The 21,740-nt window shown below is 48.9% G+C and overlaps 1 long non-coding RNA gene and 1 other non-coding gene across 2 annotated transcripts; both read right to left on the bottom strand.

Moving 5' to 3' along the window:
- Positions 1-5,513: 5,513 nt before the first annotated feature.
- On the bottom strand, positions 5,514-8,420 carry LOC113882883. Its single transcript, XR_003508464.1, has 2 exons — positions 8,063-8,420; positions 5,514-6,223 (listed from the first exon to the last, which is right to left on the bottom strand). It is a non-coding gene; the product is annotated as an uncharacterized LOC113882883 (long non-coding RNA).
- Positions 8,421-21,115: 12,695 nt separating this feature from the next.
- LOC113883082 lies at positions 21,116-21,250 on the bottom strand. Its single transcript, XR_003508564.1, has one exon. It is a non-coding gene; the product is annotated as a small nucleolar RNA SNORA70 (small nucleolar RNA).
- Between the last annotated feature and the right edge of the window lie 490 nt (positions 21,251-21,740).

Here is a 21,740-nt window from a genome sequence, read left to right as displayed (position 1 = left end):
AGCGACGTCTTTTACCTTTTTCTGCTTCTCTCAGTTACCCTATGGCACAGAAACTGAAAACATCATAAAAAACCAGAAGATGTGTTATTTCCTTGGTTTTGTGACACTCTTTTTTTTTTTGGTTTTGTGACACTCTTCATGAGTGACTTTCACCTTTGCTACACGTAGAGAGCATCTGCAAATACACATTCCAGTCTAGATGAACCTATCTGAGGGCAGCGGTGGAGACGCAGGCGTAGAGAACAGACTTGTGGGCTCAGTGTGGGGAGGAGACGGTGGGATGAATTGAGAGGGCAACACGACGTGTACATGACCATGTGTAAAATTAGGCAGCCAGCGGGAATTTGCTGTATGATGCAGGGAGCTCAACCGCTGCTCTGGGACAACCTGGAGGGAGGGGATGGGCTGGGAGCTGGGAGTGGGGTTCAAGAGGGAGGGATTACACTTAACACCTTTGGCTGATTCACTGTGATGTATGACAGAAACCAACACAATAAAAAAAAGAGAACCAAACATAAATATTATCAAAGTTTGAGATAAATAGAATACCAAAATACCTAAGGACAACTATTAACAGATTCACATGGAGCTAACAGAATTAAACAAAAATTCTCTTTCCTAGAGCAGAAATAGATAATGACCTAAATGCTTCAATCAAAAAACTTTGCTCTAAGCTCTAAGTGGGATAGGGAACCATGGCAAAAATTAAAAACAAGCAGAAGTAGGAAGTGGTATGTGGGCTTGGGTCGGTAGGGGTGGGACTCAAGACTTTTGCCTTTTATTTTAAGATCCTTTTATACTGCTTGGTTTAAAAAAACACACACAGATACTGCTTTCATAAAAAGTAAACTGTTTTTTAAAATGCACCTTCCTGGACCCTGCTGAACAGTTCTAACTTAGGAAATCTAAAGAGTATCCCAAGAATGTGCACTTTGACAAATGCCCCGGTTGTTTTCTTTTTTTTTCCCCCTCTTTGCATGTGTAAAAAGGTCGTGCTTTGAGAACTATTGCTAAGTACATTGATACTGCTTTTGTTGATGCTGTTCAGTCGCTAACTCGTGTCTGACTCTTTGTGATCCCATCGATGGTAGCCCACCAGTTTCCTCAGTCCATGGGATTTTCCAGGCAAGAATACTAGAGTGGGTTGCCATTTCCTTCTCCAGGGAATCTTCCTGACCCAGGGATTGAACCCGCATTTCTTGCATATCCTGCATTCCCAGGCGGGTTCTTTACCACTAAGCCACCAGGGAAGCCTTTAACACCACTTACTTAATTCTATCTTCAATGGAAATTTCCTTTCCATCTGCAGAGTACCACTGATCCATCAAGTCTGGGTTTTATTCCTCTTCTAACCTGTTCCTGTGCATCCATCCATCCATCCACATTTTAAACATTCAGTTCAATTCAGTTGCTCAGTCGTGTCCAACTCTTTGTGACCCCATGGACTGCAGCACGCCAGCTTCCCTGTCCATCACCAACTCCCAGAGCTTGCTCAAACTCATGTCCATCTAGTCGGTGATACCAACCAATGATCTCATCCTCTATCATCCCCTTCTCCTCCCGCCTTCAATCTTTCCCAGCATCAGGGTCTTTTCCAATGAGTCAGTTCTTTGCATGAGGTGGCCAGAGTACTGGAGTTTCAGCGTCAGCATCAGTCCTTCCAATGAATATTCAGGACTGATTTCCTTTAGCATTGACTGGTTTGATCTCCTGGCAGGTCAAAGGACTCTCAAGAATCTTCCCCAACACCACAGTTCAAAAGTATCAGTTCTTTGGCATTCAACTTTCTTTATGGTCCCTCTCACATCCATACATGACTACTGGAGAAACCATAGCTTTGACTATATGGACCTTTGTCAGCAAAGTAATGTCTCTGCTTTTTAATATGCTGTCTAGGTTGGTCATAGCTTTTCTTCCAAGGAGCAAGCGTCTTTTAATGTCACAGCTGCAGTCGCCGTCTGCAGTGATTTTGAAGCCAAGAAAATAAAGTCTGTCACTCTTTCCATTGTTTCCCCGTCTATCTGCCATGAAGAGATGGGACCGGATGCCATGATCTTAGTTTTTTGAATGTTGAGTTTTAAGCCAGATTTTTCACTCTGTTCTTTCGCTTTCATCAAGAGACTCTCCGGTTCCTCTTCACTTTCTGCCATAAGGGGTTATTCTGTGTATCTGAGGTTACTGAGATTTCTCCAGGGCAATCATGATTCCAGCCTGTGCTTCATCCAGCCCAGCATTTCGCATGATATACTCTGCATATTAGTTAACTAAGCAAGGTGACAATATACAGCCTTGACGTACTCCTTTCCCAAGTTGGAACCAGTCCATCCAAACATTTAAACATTGGTGAAGGGTTAATATGAATCTTAAGATTTAGTATAAAGGAAAGCCACAAGACTTGTCTTGAAGGGGCTCATGGACTTAAAAATAATTCATAGTTACCCATCTAGTTTTCTCTTTTGATCTGTTACTAAACTGTAAATCATGCTCTGGTTTAAACAAACAACAAAAAAGCAAAGCAAAACTTTCTTCAACTTTATTTTCATTATTTACTATTACTTCTGCCCAGGGTGGCATTAGTGATTACAGTTAAGGAGTTACATTGAATCGTAATGAATCTAAGGCCTTATGGAAAAAGTAGCCAAGTCTGCCCTCTCTCTCTCTCACACACACACACACACACACACACACGCACACACACGCACACAGAGGTATAGTGAAGTGAAGTCGCTCAGTCGTGTCCGACTCTTTGTGACCCCATGGACAGTAGCCAACCAAGCTCCTCCGTCCATGGGATTTTCCAGGCAAGAATACTGGAGTGGGTTGCCATTTCCTTCTCCAGGGGATCTTCCCGACCCAGGGATTGAACCCGGGTCTCCCACATCATTGTAAGCAGACGCTTTACCATCTGAGCCACCAGGGAAGGACAAATCCAGTCTAGTGGAAATCACCAGATTTGGAATCAAAATGTTAGTGTTTTGAGGGATCCTAAGGACCCGATCCGTCCTTTCATTAAGACGGTCGAGAGGCTTGTGCAAACCACTTTCTCAGTCCAGTGACTGCTCTGATAAACCACAACTTCTCACCTCAATCACCTTCTTTGCTTTCTCATCCTGGGATAGATAATTTAGTTTGTGCAAGAAATTTGTACAAAATAGCTTACATAGTGTATCAATTTTAATGTTAAATTCAAGTATATGCATCCTTTTTTTTTGCATGTGAATTAACAAGAATATATCTTTTAATTAGAAAAGACAAAGCCTAAAATCTATTTTTAACAAGAATAATAAGCCTATCCATTAACACTTTGAAAAGCTTCTACATGAGGATTCATCTATGTCTAATAGAATTTTACTTCTATCATTTACATAACGACCTTTGTCTTCAAAGTAAGGTCTCATATATTAAATTGCTATAAATGTATCTGAAGTCTTAAGATATATTCAGTTATATGGGTAATTTCTAAAGAGACCTAAAATCTGCTGCTGCTGCTAAGTCACTTCAGTTGCGTCTGACTCTGTGTGACCCCACAGATGGCAGCCCACCAGGCTCCTCCGTCCCTGGGATTCTCCAGGCAAGAACACTGGAATGAGTTGCCATTTCCTTCTCCAATGCATGAAAGTGAAAAGTGAAAGTGAAGTCGCTCAGTCATGTCCGACCCTCAGTGACCCCATGGACTGCAGCCCACCAGGCTCCTCCGTCCATAGGATTTTTCAGGCAAGAGTACTGGAGTGGGATGCCATTGCCTTCACATTTCCCCCCAGATCAGGAATTTAAGTGAAGTTGACCACAAAAGTAGACTTTAGTTGTAATTTTGGAAAAGATTTCTACTTTCTTAAAACATTGCTTTTTAGCAAGTTCTCCCAGCTCACAAAATGCAGCAGGAAATGTGTGGTCTGAATGCCTCTCCACTGGCTCCAATGTGGTATATATGTATTTTTTTCCATTGTTATTAATACTGATTAAATTGTTATGAACTTTTTAAAAGAAGAAAAGATGGCCTGTTTTGAAAACTACAAGTAAAATTCATTATGTCTGTGAAAAAACTCAATGTCTAATCTACCAAGCTTTCCCAGTGCATCCATCCATCCATCCATCTGTATTTTCAGCATTTGTAACAATTCATAATAACAAGACAAATGGCCATACACCATGAAACACCCTGTCCTGATCTAGGTTCGTGTCAGCGTTGAGTTGCCATTTGAAAGCCAAAGGCTGGTCTTACTTTTTTAACCATCAAGTGAAATTGCTACACTCAGTGGGCCGTGTGCAGCCTCATACAGCAAGACGTTACATGGGTGGATCTTGTTCTCCAAGCAAATTCTATGGTTTTAAAAATCCTCACACTCAATGGAAAGAAGAATTGGTCACCCTTCAGCCTTTTCAGTAATGTCCACACACACAAACAGTCACATTCACAAGGGGCATCTTTAAGATAAACTCATAGAAAGAGCCTCTGTGAACACCCAGGAACGTGAAGGGGAGAATTATAATCAGCACAATCTCTCTTCTGTTGGGATGTTCATCTTCACTGTCTTTACTAGTGATGGACGCTGTGCCAGTCTCCATGGAGAGTGTCGTGGTATCTAGTCGAACATTCAAATTATGTCAGCTTGACCATCTAACTAACCACACATAACAAATGCTTTCTCTGCTTCTTTTTGGAAGAGAAACAGTGGAAAGAGTGAAAGTAGATCTCTGATACTCCACCCAGATGTCAGAGAGACACCAGCCTAGGTACAAACCACGTGTCGGATTTCCCCGGACTCGTGGACAGCAAGGCTGCCCCGTATGCCCACCTCCCTCTTCTGCCTCTTAGGATCCTCTAAGAGTACAGACCAGGTTCAGGTGAAGCTGGCCTCCACTAAGGGCAGCTCTGGGTACCTTGGATGGCATCCTTCAGAGACGACTGCATTAGACGCCCAGGTGATGGGGCAACTGGACCAAACACCTGATACCTTACCCATCCCCGCCCCGGGCCCCTCGGTGATACAGCCTCCCAGACCTTAAACCACAGCAGAAAGAGAAGCTCGTGGGGCAAACACTGCCTTCTGTTGTTTGTTTCCAACCAGGGCGCTCAAAGGGTAACTTGGGTTTGTTTGTTTAAGTAAATTGATTCATTTTATTCTTAATAATTGTTTAGGGAAAAAAAGTGGTCACTGTCACCTGTATTTAAGAAAATACACGATAACTAACAATGCAATCCTGTTTTTCTTTTCCGTTTCTATTTTTTAATGAAAACACATACATATATGATGTGTAGATGTGTGTGTGTATGCTAGATTTCTGGGTAGCCACTTAAATTTATTTTCCTGTGGTGGCAAGACACATAAATGTAAAAGGTGCTGTTTTGCCGTTTTTAAATGCACAGTCAGTGACATTACATTCACAGTGTCAGGCAGCCGTCACCACTACTCTTTTCTAAACATTTCCATCACTTCAAAGGGAAAATTTGAACTCCATAAATACATAGTCCTGGACTCAATCAAGCAGATAGAAGAGTAAGAAGCAAGCTGTAAGGGGTGATCAAGGCAATACATTTATTATAAACATAAAACTCTGGGGGTTTTGAACAAAGTGATGACGCTTGCAGCTCAAAGCAAAACCCAGAACTGGACCTTGGGGTCCACATTCACCTGGACCACCAGCTTCTGAACTTACCCGTTCTTCTGAATTTGCCCCTGTTCTTTGGAAAGCTTCCTGTTCATTTGACCACACCTTCTTGGAGGCCTTTGCTCTTCCCTGCGTATGTAACTCCAGTGGCTCTTAACTTGTGTTTGGTGTTTTGTTTTGCTCTGAAATGCCTTTTTATCTCAGAGAATATGATACATAGAACACAGAACAAGATTCAGTCCAGTGTTACAGCCACAGTGATGCATCATCTCAGGTCTTAAAATCCACGGCTGTCTCTGCTTTTGGAGGGGAGCAGTAGGCTTCTGCCGGGTAAGTGAGGGCTTGCGGGTTTGGGGGAGCCAAGAGTGGGGGGGCACCCTAGTTTGAGTTGGGGCCAGTTCCTCTGAGCCTGTCGCTTTTGCCAACCTTGTATGAGTCCACATTTGTGAGTCCCCTGACATCCAGCTGTCACTCACTGGCAACAGAGAAGCTAGAGTCGGGGTTTCACTGTAGCCCCTGAATTTCCTGCTTCCACACACCCTCCGGTCGACCTGGGGCTGGTGGCGTGGACGGATCTCTGAGAAGGACTCTGCCGCCCTCCGTGGCTCCGTATCTATGGTAACAGGAGGACGTTATGGTGAATAAGTGGGGAAAAGAAAGGTGTTCATATCTCCCTTCGTAAACTGTCAATGCATCAGGCTTCAAAACCTTATTTTAAATGACGACATACTTTAACCGTGTAAGCAGTAGCACATCTCTCTTTAGGAGCTGTGTGCTCCCAGGGTGTGCGATGGGAGGCATCTGGTTTCAGTTACACACTAGGGAAAAATGCTGTGAGTCAGAGGAAAGGGTATGTGTGCGTGTGCATGTGTGTCTGTGTGTGTGTGCATGTGTCTGTGTGTCTGTGCATGTGTGTGTCTGTCCGTGTGTGCATGTGTCTGTGCATGTGTGTGCACTTGTGTGTGGGTGTGTGCGTGTGTGTGCATGTGTGTGCACGCGTGTCTGTGCAGGTGTGTGTGTGTGTGCGCGTGTGTGCCTGTGTGCACGTGTGTGCAGGTGTGCATGTGTATGAACGTGTGTGCCTGTGCATGTGTGTGTGCGTGTGTGCACGTGTGTGCATGTGTGTGTGTCTGTGTGGGTGTGTGCGTGTGTCTGTGTGTGCAAGTGTGTGTTCATGTATGTGTTTGCACGCGTGCGCGCCCTCTTTGGGTGGGTGGCGGGCACTCTTGTGCAGTTACCGCTGTCAGGGTTTGTGTTTTACCGCACGAGGGCACGTCTGACCCAGCAGCTGGTGCTTAGGGCCAGCATGTCTTAATCTCATCCATCGGGTTGTGGCCGGTGCTGCCTGAAGCCGCGGTCCTTGCGTCCTCCCCACTCCCAGGCTGGTTACCCCATTCTTTCCACCCTCTAGGATGGGAGGCCTCCCAGTGTCTGTGTGTTTGGACTGGGGTCTGAGACCACTGGCATTTACTTGGGTGGAGCAGAGAGGACGCTGGCAGAGAAGAGGAAGGAAGATGGAGGCATCAGGGGACCCTGGCCGTGCACCCCGGGCATGCGGTGAGACCTCTGCGCTTCGCCCGGCCCCCTTCCCTCCCATTCTGGCTGCCTGAACAGCTCTCCCACCTGGGGACCAAGAGACCCAATCCCTTTGAATGAGGCAGGGTCTAAACACAGACATTTTCTTTCACGCGTAGATACATACCCGATAGAGAAGTGGGACTTTTGGCCTCAGGGTGAAAGGTGAGTTACATGGAGAGGAAGGGGTGCCACCCAGTCCTGCCCAAATCTGCACAGACTCCTGGGTGCACTGCTCAGCCGATCCCAGGAGAGCCCCAGAGCCCAGGGTCACCACAGAAGGAAGGTCAGCCAGGCTGGGGGATCCAGAGGCCTTCCCCTCTCCATGCAAAAGCAATTTTGAGGACTTCCATTCCTACATCACCTAACTCCTGTTTCTTTGTTTTTAATTTAGAAAAAAAGATATAATAAGCAATTCACCACCACTGAGTTGGCTCACATTTTTCTGAGCAGAGAGAGCCTGCATGCTTTTAGGTTAAAGAAAAGGTATCACCTAAATTCTCAGTGATGGGCAAAAGCAATCTTGAAAAGGAGGGTGTGGAAAACCAGCAACCCACTCTGATAGGGTCCAGGGACCCAAATATTCCCTTGAATGTTTTCTCTTGATTTCCCTTACTGTGAAGATAAAGAAGTAAGATAACCAAAGCAAACTGAAATAAATTTGATAATACTTAAACTTCAGTTATATATTCTGGTTTCTCTTCTGTCTGCATTAAAACAATAGGGAAAATTCTATGCCTCTTAGAAACTAATTTGTCTGAGGTGATCGCTACCCTTGAATTGATACAAAACTTCTGAAAACATACAAGATCGGTTAGCCCTTCTGGGATCTTTCTGGTTGGAAGACAAATAAGCAAAAACATTTTGTTTCACTGACTTTACATTTTGCTCGGAGTCCGTTTTTCTCTGTTTCCTTGAGTACATTTTCTGCTGAGATTCTGCAAACAGGCATCAGGATGATTCAGAATCCACTGAAGTGTATGAGCCTCACAGTTTCTGAGATTTAATTACATGCCGCGTGGCGTTCATAAAGGGCACACGGCCTGTCCGCGCATCAGATAGCCCCAAGCAGTGGTCGCTTCCTCTCTCGGGTTGTTCAGTGAGACATCAGGCCAGCTCCTGGGCACGTCAGGATTACGAATGCAAGCACCTTTATATACTTGTGTGTGCTCAGTCACTTCAGTCGTGTCCGACTCTCTCTGACCCCGTGGACTGTAGCCCGCCAGGCTCCTCTGTCCATGAGATTCTCCAGGCAAGAACACTGGAGTGCGTTGCCATGCCCTCCTCCAGGGGATCTTCCTGACTCAGGGATCGAACCTGAAGCTCCTGCAGCTCCTGCATCTCAGGCGGATTCTTTACCGTTGAGTCACCAGGCAAGCCCCATGTACTTGGTGTAGGAATGTGGAACTAAGGTTGGAATTTGGTGATTCCAGGGAGCGTCTTAGTGCTCCAGTAGTTCCTACACTAAGGGCTCAGTGAACGATGGGAAAGTGTAATGGGGGATGCCCACTACCCACAGGTCCGAGCCTTGGTCCAGGGCTTTTGCTGGAGCCGGGTCCAGGCATGGGACCCAGAGATGTGCACGCAGTTGGTCCTTGGCCAAACCCAAGATGTGGGCTGGTGGGAAGTGTTGAGCCCTGAACTGGAGAGCTCAGGCCTGGGGGTTTGTGGCTGCCATCAGGAAGAACCCAGACTCCAGAGGCAGACTCAGCCAAGATGGAAAAGGCCACTCACCACATGCCTCACGGTCTGACCAAGGATACCCTGGGCTCCCGACAGCCCTCCATCCTGAAGACTGGATTGTTGTCAGCGGGTTTAGGACTAAACTTGCAAAGGAAGATGACAACCTCAAAGATCCGAGGGGCCTGCGGAGTGAGACAGAAGAAGGGGGTCCTCCTGACTGCTCTCACACGGTAACAGAGAAGCACTAGGCTCTGGGCTGAGTTGGGGAATTCCTCCCCCGCCTGCTGCTCTGAGTCTATGGACCATTCCTTGCTTCCCTGCGCTCAGTGCTTAGAGAACCCGAGGTGCGGCCACTAGGAGGATCAGAGATGTCCATGGACACACGGCGTCTAAGGATGTCAGCGGTGGCCTCAGTAACAATCACTGATGTGACCGCCGGTAATGAAAGGGATGATGGCAGTTGGTGGAGAGAAATCCCAAGTCAGTCAAGTGCCTGGCAAACAAAATGCACGATGTGAGCCCCTGTGGATGGAAATGGGAGGCAGTCTCCAGGGGTTTTCAAAGTCTGAAAGATGGGGAGAGGTCCAAGGGGTGGGAGGGATGACCACTGCCCCTCCACAGGCTGTCCCTTTAGGTGACCTGCCCGTCAAAGCCAGTGTGGACACTGGGAACTAGCAGTTGAGGTCTTTCTCGTTCTACCTAACAACACTGATTGTCCAAGTGACCCATCTCATTCTGGAATTAGATAGCAGAGACAGGAGTGTACCCTTGCAAGTGAACTAAAAACCATTGAATTGAACACTTTAGGATGAAGAATGTCATGGTATATGAACTGTACTTCACTAAAAGAAGGTGAATCATCACAGGGCGGTTGAAAGTGATCTTAAAAAATACTAAATGGTATGAAGTTAGAAATGGAAGTCTTTTGAGAACTCCATGGCAGTCCATCGATAGGACCTCAATGCCACTGCAGGGGGCACGGGTTGGATCTCTGAGTCAGGGAACTAAGATCCCACATGCCCCAAGGTGCAACCAGAAAACAAAACAGAAATCTCTAGATTCTCCCGCTGACCTATATGCTACTTGTTCTCTCCCCACAAAGGGAGACCATAGTACCATCTTCCAAAAAGTCTCCCTGATCATGGAGTCTACATGTGTACATATAAAGGGTCAAACTATGCATAGTATCCTGCAGCTTCTTTTTTTTTAATGTAACAATAGATCTCTCCAGGTCAGTATATATAAAAGTTCCTAATTTTTTAATAGGCACATAGCATTCTGCTGTACTATCATTTATGCAAGCAGCCCACTATAAGTGGGCATTTAAGTGTTTCTAAAATTTTGTCTTGTACCTACATGTCTACGCACCTATGAAAGTTGCAAGTGCACACGGATGAAAGTAGAAGTAATGGGCAGAGGACAGGTGCCCTTAAATTTTAATGACTGTGCCACACTGCTTTCCAAAAGCTGTTCCCACTGCCCAGAGCCCCATCCCTCACGCTCTCTAGGTAGGATTCTTTGTCCTCCAGAGAAGCTTCAAGGACTACTTGACTGGGGGGCAGGGGAAGATGATGAAGGGCTTGGGAGGGAAACCAGCAACTCCTGTGGCTTGAACTAGGGCAGCCCTATTTTTATTTGTACATAAACTGTGATTCTGATATAAGCATTTAAAAAATTTATTAAAATTACAGCTGATTTACAATTTGCGTTGGCTTTAATTTTTATTGAAATACAGTTGTGATATATGGGGGTTTTGATAAAAGGGTTTCACTTAAAAAAGATGAGATAAAGAAAGGTTTGAAAACAGGTAGTCCTACAGAGTCATGTTCCCTCCCGGTTCCGGAGTTATTTCACCCGCTGGGGCCCCTAGGCCTCCATGCCCCCGGTGATCCGCCCCACTGACTAACCAGCAGCGCGATGCAGACACTGTGCTGGGAGATGTCCCAGGTGTATCTGAAGACACTGAGGCTTCTGTCTTTACCCCTCTGATCACTCATTCTGGAAGGAGGTGTCAGTCTTGTGGCTGGATGCACAATCCTGTGAAGGCCTCCCACCAGGAGGGACCAGCTTGCCCACCGTGTGAGCCAGCGACCTGGACGTGGCCTCCAGATGACCGCAGTCCCAGCCAACACCTGAGGCAGTCTCTGGAGCGGCTTTGAACCAGAACCACTGGCTTAGCCGGGCCTGAATTCTGATCCATAGAACCCATGTGTGATAATAAGTGTTTGTGTGAAAGTGAAAGTGTGAGTTGCTCAGTCATGTCCGACTCTTTGCGACTCCATGGACTGCAGCCCTCCAGGCTCCTCTGTCCATGGGGTTCTCCAGGCAAGAATACTGGAGTGGGTAGCCATTCCCTTCTCCAGGGGATCCTTCCCAACCAGGGATCAAAACCAGGTCTCCCACATTGCAGGCAGATTCTTTACCGTTTGAGCCACTGGGGAAGCCCAATAAATGTTTATTGTTACTCAAAGCCTCTGAGTTTGGGGACATGTTATTACACAGCAGTAGATAACTAATGTACCTGGGATTGTGAGCTTTGGTGTCTCAGAGTCCATACTTTTGGTTTGATGGCTGGATTTAAACCTCACCTCTGCTCCTGTCCCCTTGGAAACTCTTGGTATTTCCTGCTAATTCAGGACACACCATCCCTTCCACAAGGAGGCTGCAGTCAGATGAGTGTCCTGGAGATGACAAGTATCCATCCTGGTTAAGGACAGACACAGTGACTTGGCCACTGAACACTAAATCCAAATTAAAACTAAGCATAGGCTATTCATTCAGTCACTGTGATCTTTGAGACAAGCAATTTTTTGTTTGTTTGTTTTGGTTGTGCCCTGTGGCTACAGGGATCTTAGTTCACTGACCAAGGATTGAACTCGGGCCTTCAGCAGTGAAAACGCAGAATTCTAACCATGGGATGACCAAGGAATTCCCCGAGACACCAATTTTTGTACAAGGACAGAAGGACTCAGTTAGAAGCCAGATTCAATGGGTCTAAGTCAGCAGGGCTGGAGCAGATTGAAGACTGTTCCCTTCAGGATGTTGGGAAGAAAAAGGAAGGTTCTTCTTTGTTCAAGGCTTGGAGATGGTAGTCCCTTTGTAAGAGAAAGAGGAACGAGGGCCTGGGATGAAATGAAAACCGTGATCTCTGGCAGATAACTGTTGGAGAGAGGGGTGAAACAGAGCAGGAAGTCCAAGCCAGGCTTTAATCATTTCCTGGAACCAATAGGCAGAAAACTCTGCCTCCTTCGCCCAGGACTGGAGATTCCAGAAACCTGAAAATGTGGGGGTTCAGGAGCCCCCACCCCAAGTCACATGGCTCTGGAACTCGAGCTGAGGATGAACTAGAAAAACGGTGATGCCTCCAAGACGGCAGTGAGCCTGGTGCTGAGCTGCACGTGGAGCTCAGTCCATACGTGGGGATGGAACAAACACTCCAGTGGGGTCCCTTCAAGGTGGCAACAGCCAAAGTAAGAATGGAGGAAGGTCAAGGCTGGGGTTTTACGGGTGCCTGCAAGAATCTCCCGGGAATCCAGGAGGTAAACCCAGTCCTGCAGGGCTTTGTGCCAGTGCTGCAATGCTTGCACCTGGACAAAGGTGTCCTCAAGCAACAAGATATAAAGGGACTAAAAATAACTGTATGTGTGTACAGTTGGGGCAAGTTACCAACAATAAGATACAAGTCAAGACAGAAAAAACCCAACTGCCACTTCTGAAGACCCGGGAGCAAAAGCAGGGTCCTGCCTGTGCCTCCTGCATTCCACACCAGCAAAGGATGGACAAACCATCTAAGCCACCCCTCCAGCCAGCCCCCTGGACACACCCCTGCCCTCACCCCATATAAGGAACCAGCTCGCCCCCCTCGGGAACGAGCAAGGGGACTGTTACCTACTTTTGCTCCCTCTGGCTGCAGCGGTGGCCCCAATAAAGCCTGGCCTGAATTTCTTGTCTGGCCTCTAATCAATTTCTATTGATTAAAGAGGACAAGAGCCCTGGTGGGGATGACAAATGGGGGCAGGAGTGGGCTGAGGCCTGGGGGTGACTTAGCAAAGGTAAGGGGGCTGAGAGAGAAAGGCCAGGTCTGCCCCACAAGGAGCTCTGCAGTGGGAGGCCAGGGTCCGGAGGTGGGGGAGGACCGCGGCCCAGGGGCTGGGCCCACCAGTGACTTTCCTTAATCAAGAGCCAACGCCTTTTGTTCCCATCTGGAAGGTCCTCCAGCCCCCAGGAGGCCCTGGCTTGTTCACGACAGTGGCGGCTTTGTGCTTGTTTCTGAAATAAAACTTTTATCTTAAAAAAGAAAATGTGTCCAATGCAGTCTGTTATAATCACAGTATTCAGATCTTCCCCACTCTAGCGGGGAGGGCGAGGGGGGAGGGCGAGGGGGCCATGGGTTCACTGGGGCACAGGAGAAAAGTTCGTTCCCAATGCCTTTTCCCTTCTGAATTTCTGTTCTAATGTATTGAAGATACACAGGAAATTTAATCTCAAAACTTGGCTTTGATTCCTCCACCCCCCCCCCCCCCCCCCCCCGCTAACCCCTTCAGTGTCGGGAAAGACCTGGCCATGTAGCCAGGGAAACTAAAGTTTTGGATTGGGTTCCCAAGGGTTTGGGCAGCGTGACAAAGGGCGCAGGAATCCCGAGCCCCCAGGTGTGGCCCGCGTGGGTGAAGAAGCTTCCGTGTGTCCCCCACTCATTGGGGAGGAGCCTATGCGCCGGCGGGGAGGAGCCTGACTCACAGGCCCTTTGTGTTCTCCCAGGGCCCCGCGCAGACTCTCCCGAGGCCCCGGGCTCCCTCGGCAGGTCCTGTCAGGCCGCCTTGACCCGACTTGCACTAGAGCCTGGCAGCAGCCCGAGCCTCGCAGGTCCCGGTTGGGATGGCCGTGCAGACGGTGTGCGCCCAGCTCCGCGCTCACCTGGTGCGGAGCGGGAAGCCGGCCCCGAGGGCCACGTGACGCCGTGCCAAAGTGACTCTGCTCGGTGGCGGGGGGGAGGGGGGGCGGGAAGCGGGGGTGACCGGTACCAGAAATAAAGGCGGCGACTCCTCTAAGGACGAGGCCGCCCGCGCCGCGTGTGCAAACGCAAAAGCCTGCAAGGTCCCGGGCGCGGAAGGCAGGCTGCTCGGCGCGACCCCGGAATGAGGTCACCGCAGGGAGTGGCCGGGGGGCGGGCGGCGCGGGCGGGAGGACCTGCCCCCCGGGATGGCGCAGGCCTCGGCGGCTGTGCCCACGCGGGCCTGGGGTCCCCGCCTCGCAGCACCCCCGGGCGGCCGCGCTGCGCCGCGGGGAAGCCCGTCGGTGACCCGGGGACAGATGCCCGCGACCGCGCGGCCCGTGGGAACCATCTTGGGAAAGACACCAGGTCACCCCCGCCCGTCCCCTCCCAGGGGGCCGGGCTGCCCTGGGTCAGCCCCCGGGCCGCGGGCGGGTTTGGGCTGCGGAGGGCGCGGGGTGGAGATCCCCCCCCGCCCCACCGGCCCCCCGGTGCCGCCCCCCACTTCCCGGCTCCCGCCCGCGAGCCTTTGTTTCGACAGGGCCCGCGGCGTCCCCTGCTGGCCGGTCTGGACCGCGCCTCCTTGACCTGCTCCGGTTTCTTGGGAGGCCGCGGCCACGCGGACGGAGGTGGTTCCGCTTCCATCCGGATGCTACAAGCGAGTGTCCACCGCCCCGCAGCACCCGCAGGCCTGGAGAACCGAACGTAGGGCGCACAGACGGGGCGGGGTGGGCGGGCTGGGAGAACCCTGCTTAAACCCCCGCGCCTTTTCTGCAGGACAGAGGCCTGTGCTTGGGTCCACAAAGGCATTCTAGAAAACGGACTCATGTAACCTTTGCAAAGATGGGATCCAAGCTGTGCAGTCTTGGCCACTTGAAAACCTTTTAAGTCACTATACCAAAGAGCTTTAGCCTGGATTAAATGCAAAATGCCACTGCCTCACTTTTAAAAGCAAGCACAAGAGCTAAGAGCAATCCCAGACGGTTTGTAAACCGTGCGAAACAGGCACTCCGAGAGCCCTCCCTCCCCCTCCTCCCCCCTCCCCCTCCCCATCCTCCCCCTCCCCCTCCCCCTCCCCATCCTCCCCCTCCCCCTCCCCATCCTCCCCCTCCCCCTCCCCATCCTCCCCCTCCCCCTCCCCCATCCTCCCCCTCCCCCTCCCCCATCCTCCCTCCCCCTTCACGCCCCCATTTTGTGCAAACGCGGTTTGCCCGGAGCTTCTGGAACCTTTGGGAGCTCGCTTGTTTTGGGCGGCCAAGGGGAAGGCTGGGCTCACAGAAGGGATTTTTAAATCTCTGAAGATTGGTCAGTGCGTGTCGTGGAAAAGCCGACTCCCTCCTAGCTCAGGGCGGCCCAAAGAGGTGGGCCGGGGACTCGACCGCGGGTCCCCAGGCGGCGTCCCCTCTTCCCCGCAGCCCTCCTCTGCAGCCCCTGCCCACAGCCTGCACGCTGTGGGTGCCCCACCATGAAACAGGGTTCCGCCGGAGAGATGGACTGCCATGCACCTGGCTTTCTAGAGGCAACAAATGAAAGTGTCTTAGGAAAAAAAAAAAAAAAGGTAAAGTCGTGAGGGAGAGGCAGAGAGCAGAGTCCGCGTCTCCTGGAGGCTTCTTCAAAAACTAACCTTCTGGGACTTGCTGCAGTAGCCAGCAAGTGGAGATTTCCACACTGAAGAAAACGTCCTTCCAAATGTAGCTCGTCCACCAAGAGAGAGGCATCGCAAGGTCCCCGGTTTTAGTGGCAAAGGGCATTATGATTTATTTGTTCCAGTTTGAAAATGGTGTGCCCTTCCATTAGGACTCGTGGATGTAAACACCGATTCCCACGTGAATTGAATTAGCCCACACCCCCCCCCCAACCCCGCATGCTTCAGGGAACAATGGAGGGAGCTTGCTGACAAATTATGCCTGCATTTAATGCTCTGATTATTTGGTGAGTTAAACACAGTGGTATCAAAAGCCTGGACCTGCCTCATATTTAATCTGCACTTGTTACTCTGCTTTCTCCTCCTTTTCTGTTTCTTCCCCAAAGATTAAAAGAAAAAAAAAAAAATTCTGACTTGTGTTGCTTGTGCCCTGAGACTGAAACCAGCTCATGGCCAGGTGGAACGTGGAATGTGTGGGTGGCAGAAGCTTGTCACTGGATATCATCATTGGTGATTTTTTCCCCTTTAATAAAAGTATTCTGAGGAGTGACTATGAGTTAGTTGGGGCTTCCTCCTGCCTTGGCCCAGGCCGGAAAAGCCCCTAGGCAGCTGGGCAGCTCAGGGAACTTCCCTGCTCTCAGCCGGGCTTCCGTTCACTGGAATGAAAAGGAATTATGCCAGGCGTGGACGAGTCATGTTTAATTCAAGCGAAATTCATTCACTCATTTGTTCTATAAATACTTATTGAGGGCCTGTTTTGTGGCCCCTCCTGAGGAGCCAGGGTTCCTTGGGTGGTGGAGACCCCCACGTGGCTGCCCTGTGTGCTCAGCCTGGCTCCAGGGTGTTTGCTCCCAGAGTTCTAGGGTGCTATGTTGGTTTTGGTTTTTGGTTTTGAAAATCAGACTCTGCTTGTTTAATCTAAATTCTAACACTAAACCTAATCTATCTAAAATATGTTGGTGGCATTTAACAATAATAATCAATACAGCATATTGGTTGGATGGAAGGACTAGAAGATATGAGTGGCCGCTTTCCTTTCGGGGGCCCACAGTTTCCAAGTAACCCCTGTCCCCGGCTCATTAGTGAGCAAGGTTCCCTCCCCTCCCCCCTCTGTGCCCTCATTCCTATAATGTAAACAGCTGCTAATAGCTCCTATTTCTCTTTGTTCAAACAAACAATAGCCTTTATAACTAAGAAGAAAATTAGTATTAGGTGGAAGCCTCATTTTCGGGTTCTTAAAGCGCTCCCCTTTTTTTCCCAGAAGAATGACATCCAGCAGTTAGAAGAAAAATTCACATTTAAAGTTTTGAAAGTGACAAGAAAAAGGTCCATCCTTAATGATGCACAGACACACTTATGATTGCATTTTAAATATTTTTCTTTTCTTTAATTTCCTAACTGAAAAGTTGTAATTTGGGGAACGAGGGTGGGCAAAGGTTTGGGGAGTCACGGCCCCTCCTGGATCTGGGGCAGTCTTACCCTCTTTGTTCAAGCCCAGGCAAAGGCCTGATATCGAGGGGGCTGGGTTTCTTTGCCAAATTAGGGGATTACACTTATTAATGTCTAAGGAGTGCTTGGAAATGAAAGATGAGCTAAAATATGCCCAAACCCCTTGATTCCTTTCCAACATAAAAGAAATCTCTTCCTGCTTGACCTCAGGGCTTAAAAACAGCATGGTGTGAGTTGAAATTTAAGTCCCTGGGAGATGTAGGAGGACTTTGTAAACATTTTATGTTTTTCTATGAAATAGATTCAGTGGGGGGCTAAGTTTCCAGAGTAATCCACTTAGTACATGTCGGTGGGGAAAACCTTAACCTGTGTGTTGTTGCATTTTTATATACATTTTACTCTTTGTGTTTTTAACTATTATTATTCTGGAAGGCCTTGGAACAAGACCAACAACCTGATCCTTTGTGAATAAGTGCTTTCAGAGTGGAAAAATCTTTACCCTTTATTATCACACATTATCTTTGATATAACCTTTCTTCAGGTTTGTGGTAGAATTCGATGTCCTCATTTTGCATTCTAATATACCCATAGAAGGAGCTTCCCGCATGGCTCAGTGGTAAAAAAAATCTGCCTGCAGTGCAGGAGACCCAGGAGATTTGGGTTCATTCCCTGGGTCAGGAGGATGCCCTGAGAAGGAAATGGCGACCTGCTGCAGTATTCTTGCCTGGAGAATCCCATGGACAGAGGAGTCATGGGTTACAATCCACCGGGTTGCAAGAGCCGTACAGGACTTAGCAACTAAACAATAATAACAACAACAAAGCCACAGAGAAAAATTACACTTTCCTTTTAGTTGATTTGAAGATGGGAAGGCATCATTAAGTTCAATATTTAAGGAGATAGAGAAAAAGTGTTCAAGAGTCTCAGGATTGTTTCTGAATCCACATTTGGTGATAAATATTAATAGGTAAAGGCAGTGTGCTGGGCCCTAGCTGGTCGGGCCAGCTAGGGCCCCCTTTCTTCCTGTCCAAGCTGAATCACAAGTGCCCTGAGGTTGCAGCTTCCCCTCCTAGTGAATGAGCAGAGAATCACCAGGGATGCTGTTTCAAAGTGAGGGTCCTCTGTGCTCCACCCTGAATGCTTGTCTTCAGTAGGTCTGGGTAAGGGTCTTGGAAACTGTACTTCTGGCAAACATGGGGCTGATTCTGATGCAGAAAAAGTTCAAGACACTTGCTGTGCGAACTAGTGGAAGAATCAAATTAGGTCACTTTACAAATAAGAAACGAAAGTGATTTAGACTCTGTCTTGAAAAGCTGGAATTACCCCCACTTGAGTGTCATGAACTTCGATTTGGGAAATGTCTTCACAATACATTCAGGAATTGAGCAGACTTTGGAAGCTGCGCTGTTTGCCTGACTGTGCCAAGCCAGAGAAGTGGGGATGAGCTTTAGCCGTCCCTCCCGCCACCCGCCCCACCCCCCGCCCTTTTAACTGTCGACTTAAATACACCCATGAGTCTGGGTCCACAGGGAGAGTTCTGCACACTCCAACCAGCACGTGATTTATCCTCCTTTCCACACTCCTCACACAAATGGTTCTTTCTGGTTTGTAGCTGAAGCTGTTAACTGTGGGCTCAGCCTTCACCTCCTGGTGACAGAAAGCCTTTACCAAACCTGTGGTCCCGTCCCTGAATGCCACCTCTTCTGATATTAGACAGTGCTACTTGTTTAGAGCCTCCTGTGAGTTAGACTTTCACACATGTGGAGTGACTGCGTAATTTATTGTTCAAACGGGACAATGTTAAAGGGATGTCAGGGCAGCGGGGACCGTTTGGGGCAAACCAGGATGTACTGTCCCCTGCGCCAGACATCACAACTGCCATGGGAGTGAGGACGGTGAGGTCACAAAGCCAGGGAGGGGCCAAGACCTTTAGTCCAGATCTGGGAGACTCTGAACTGGGTTGAATAGTCTCCCCACAAATTCCTGTCCATCCAGAACTTCAAAATGTAATCTAACTCAGAAATAAGGTCTTTGAAGATGCACTAGGTAAGATCAGGTCATCCTGGTTTAGCATGGGCCCTGTTTACAGTGACCAGTATCCTTATAAGAATGTCCAATACTTTGGCCACCTGATACTAAGAGCCAACTCACTGGAAGAGACCCTGATGCTGGGAAGGAGTGAAGGCAGGAGGAGAAGGGGGCAGCAGAGGATGAGATGGTTGGATGGCATCACCAACTCGATGGATATGAGTTTGAGCAAGCTCTGGGAGATGGTGGAGGACAGAGGAGCCTGGTGTGCTGCAGTCCTTGGGGTCGCAAAGGGTCGGACACGTCTTAGTGACTGAACAATGAACAACAACATCCTATGAGAAGAGAGGAGGGGAACTGGAGGCCAAGGAGGGGCCCGTGTGATGATGACAGGGGCTCAGATGGGGGCGTGGGTCCACAAGCCAAGGAGCTCCAAGGATCTGCCTGGCACAGGTTCTCCCCCGGGGCGAGGCGGAGCTGGCTCTGCTGACACCTGCGTCCTGGCCTCCTGGCCTCCAGGCCTGTGAGAGCATACATCTTGGTGTACTGACGCCGCCAGCGTGGTATCGCCCAGGCTGTGAACCAGCTCCAGGAAACTGGTCCAGACCCTAAAGGCCAGTGACCAGGTCCACCACAATCAGTGCTCAGGACTTCCTGGAAACCTGCGTTTACGCCCGATTATTCACTTACTTTTTATGTGAACTTTAGTAAATGACTTACTCTTGAAGACTCACTTTTCCCGTTTGTACTGTGGGAATGAGGATAATTGTACCTGCCTTATAGGCTATAGTATTGTTATTCTCTTTTTCCTTCGACACATTTATTTTATGTGGGACTTTCCCAGAAATAAAAGACACAGTCTCTTATGGAAAACCGCACCTTACAAACAACCACAGGTTAAGTGTTGAACAAAGCACGATCTGTGCTTTTAGGGAGATTTCAGACAAGGAAACAACTATCCCAATTTGGCTGTGGGTTTCCCGGTGGCTCAGTGGGTAAAGAATCCTCCTGCCAATGTAGGAGACACGGGAGACTCGGGTTTTGTTCCTGGGTCGGGAAGATCCCCTGGAGGAGGGCATGGCAACCCACTCCAGTATGCTTGCCTGGAGAATCCCATGGACAGAGGAGCCTGGAGGCCTGTAGTCTAGGAGGTTTTAGTGAAAACCCATCACCTGATACAGAGTCCTAGTTCCTGATACCAAAGTCGAAAGGAAAAGTGACCTTGTTTTCCTTCTCCCAAATGGCAAGACCTCAGGCCAGACCCCCGGCAGGACCTGCTGGACGCTCCCACGCAGGATCCCATTGACTCATTGACGGGAAGTGGTGCTTAGGATCTGTTCACAGTTGTTGTATTGTTATCCGCTGTATTGTTGGCCAGACTTTTCATGCAAAGAGAGAGCCTGCTGCTTCCTGTGCCTTGACCCCCTAGAATTCCGGATTCTTGGCAGCTTCTGAGTCCTCAGGCAGGCCTGTGGCCCTCCCTGTATTTGATCCCCCACTAGTGAACTTCTTGTACTTTAGATAGCTGCAAAGAATTGTCCCAGTTGTGATCAGAATACTGACTAGCAGATGGGTTTGCACTGGAGGCTGGGCCCCAGGAGGAAAGCACCAGGAGAACGGGGTCTGATCATGAGAGAAGGCTGCCCAGCAAAGGTAGGCTTGCTTCCTGGAAGTGATCGGGCTACTCTGCTTCTTAGTGTTGCTGACAAAGATGGGGCTTGAGATGTTTCCCAGCCTTCTTTTTTTGGACAGGAAAGTAGGGTTTATTGCTGGGCTTGAGTAAGGAAGGGACAGCGACCAGGCTTTCTTGAGGGCAGGCCCCATTTGTCCAAAAGGCACAGTTAGGGACCTATTTGATTCCACAGCTACCGGGATGGCTTCTCTTCCACCGTGTTTTCACATTCATCCGCATGAAACTTAGTAGATCCCCACTTGGAGATGAGATCTTCTGGCGGCCAGGGAACTTGAACTTGGCCCCGTAGAGGCCAAGAACACATGCTACTTGTTCTGTAGCTTGGTGCGGATGGACATTATGACTTGGCTGATGTGCCCCTGGGCTTTCCAAAGGCACCACACACACCTGTCTGGAGGCTAGACTGGGGCCAGCATGCCAGTCATGAAGGCCCACTGGAAAGAGTTGTCTCCAAGGTCCCTTAGGGCAACCTGTATGGGTAACAAGCTGCATACGCTACCAAGAAGGCTGTTGTTTGCAGCCATTGCACACTGGGTCCCCATGGGGAAAAGAGCACAGTCAGCTTAATTGGCTGCCAACAGCCTTCTTCTTTTTAAAGATTCGGGGTCACCATAACCCTTATCATCTTGGTTTCTTCTTTACTGTCTACTGCTGCCCCAGGCACCTACTGAAAGCCCCTCACAGGCAAAAGCCACAAGGCGTTCACAGGAGGATTAGCACCCTGTGTGGATCACAGCAAACTGGAAAATTCTTCAAGAGATGGGCATACCAGACCACCCGACCTGCCTCTTGAGAAACCTATATGCAGGTCAGGAAGCAACAGTTAGAACTGGACATGGAACAACAGACTGGTTCCAAATAGGACAAGGAGTACGTCAAGGCTGTATATTGTCACCCTGTTTATTTAACTTCTATGCAGAGTACATCATGAGAAACGCTGGGCTGGAAGAAGCACAAGCTGGAATCAAGATTGCCGGGAGAAATATCAATCACCTCAGATATACAGATGACACCACCCTTATGGCAGAAATTGAAGAGGAACTCAAAAGCCTCTTGATGAAAGTGAA

Source organism: Bos indicus x Bos taurus, chromosome 24 (assembly GCF_003369695.1).
Source record: "Bos indicus x Bos taurus breed Angus x Brahman F1 hybrid chromosome 24, Bos_hybrid_MaternalHap_v2.0, whole genome shotgun sequence".
Taxonomy (NCBI): Eukaryota; Metazoa; Chordata; class Mammalia; order Artiodactyla; family Bovidae; genus Bos; species Bos indicus x Bos taurus.
Note: the sequence above shows the minus strand (reverse complement) of the source record. Positions and strands in the feature narration are given on the sequence as shown.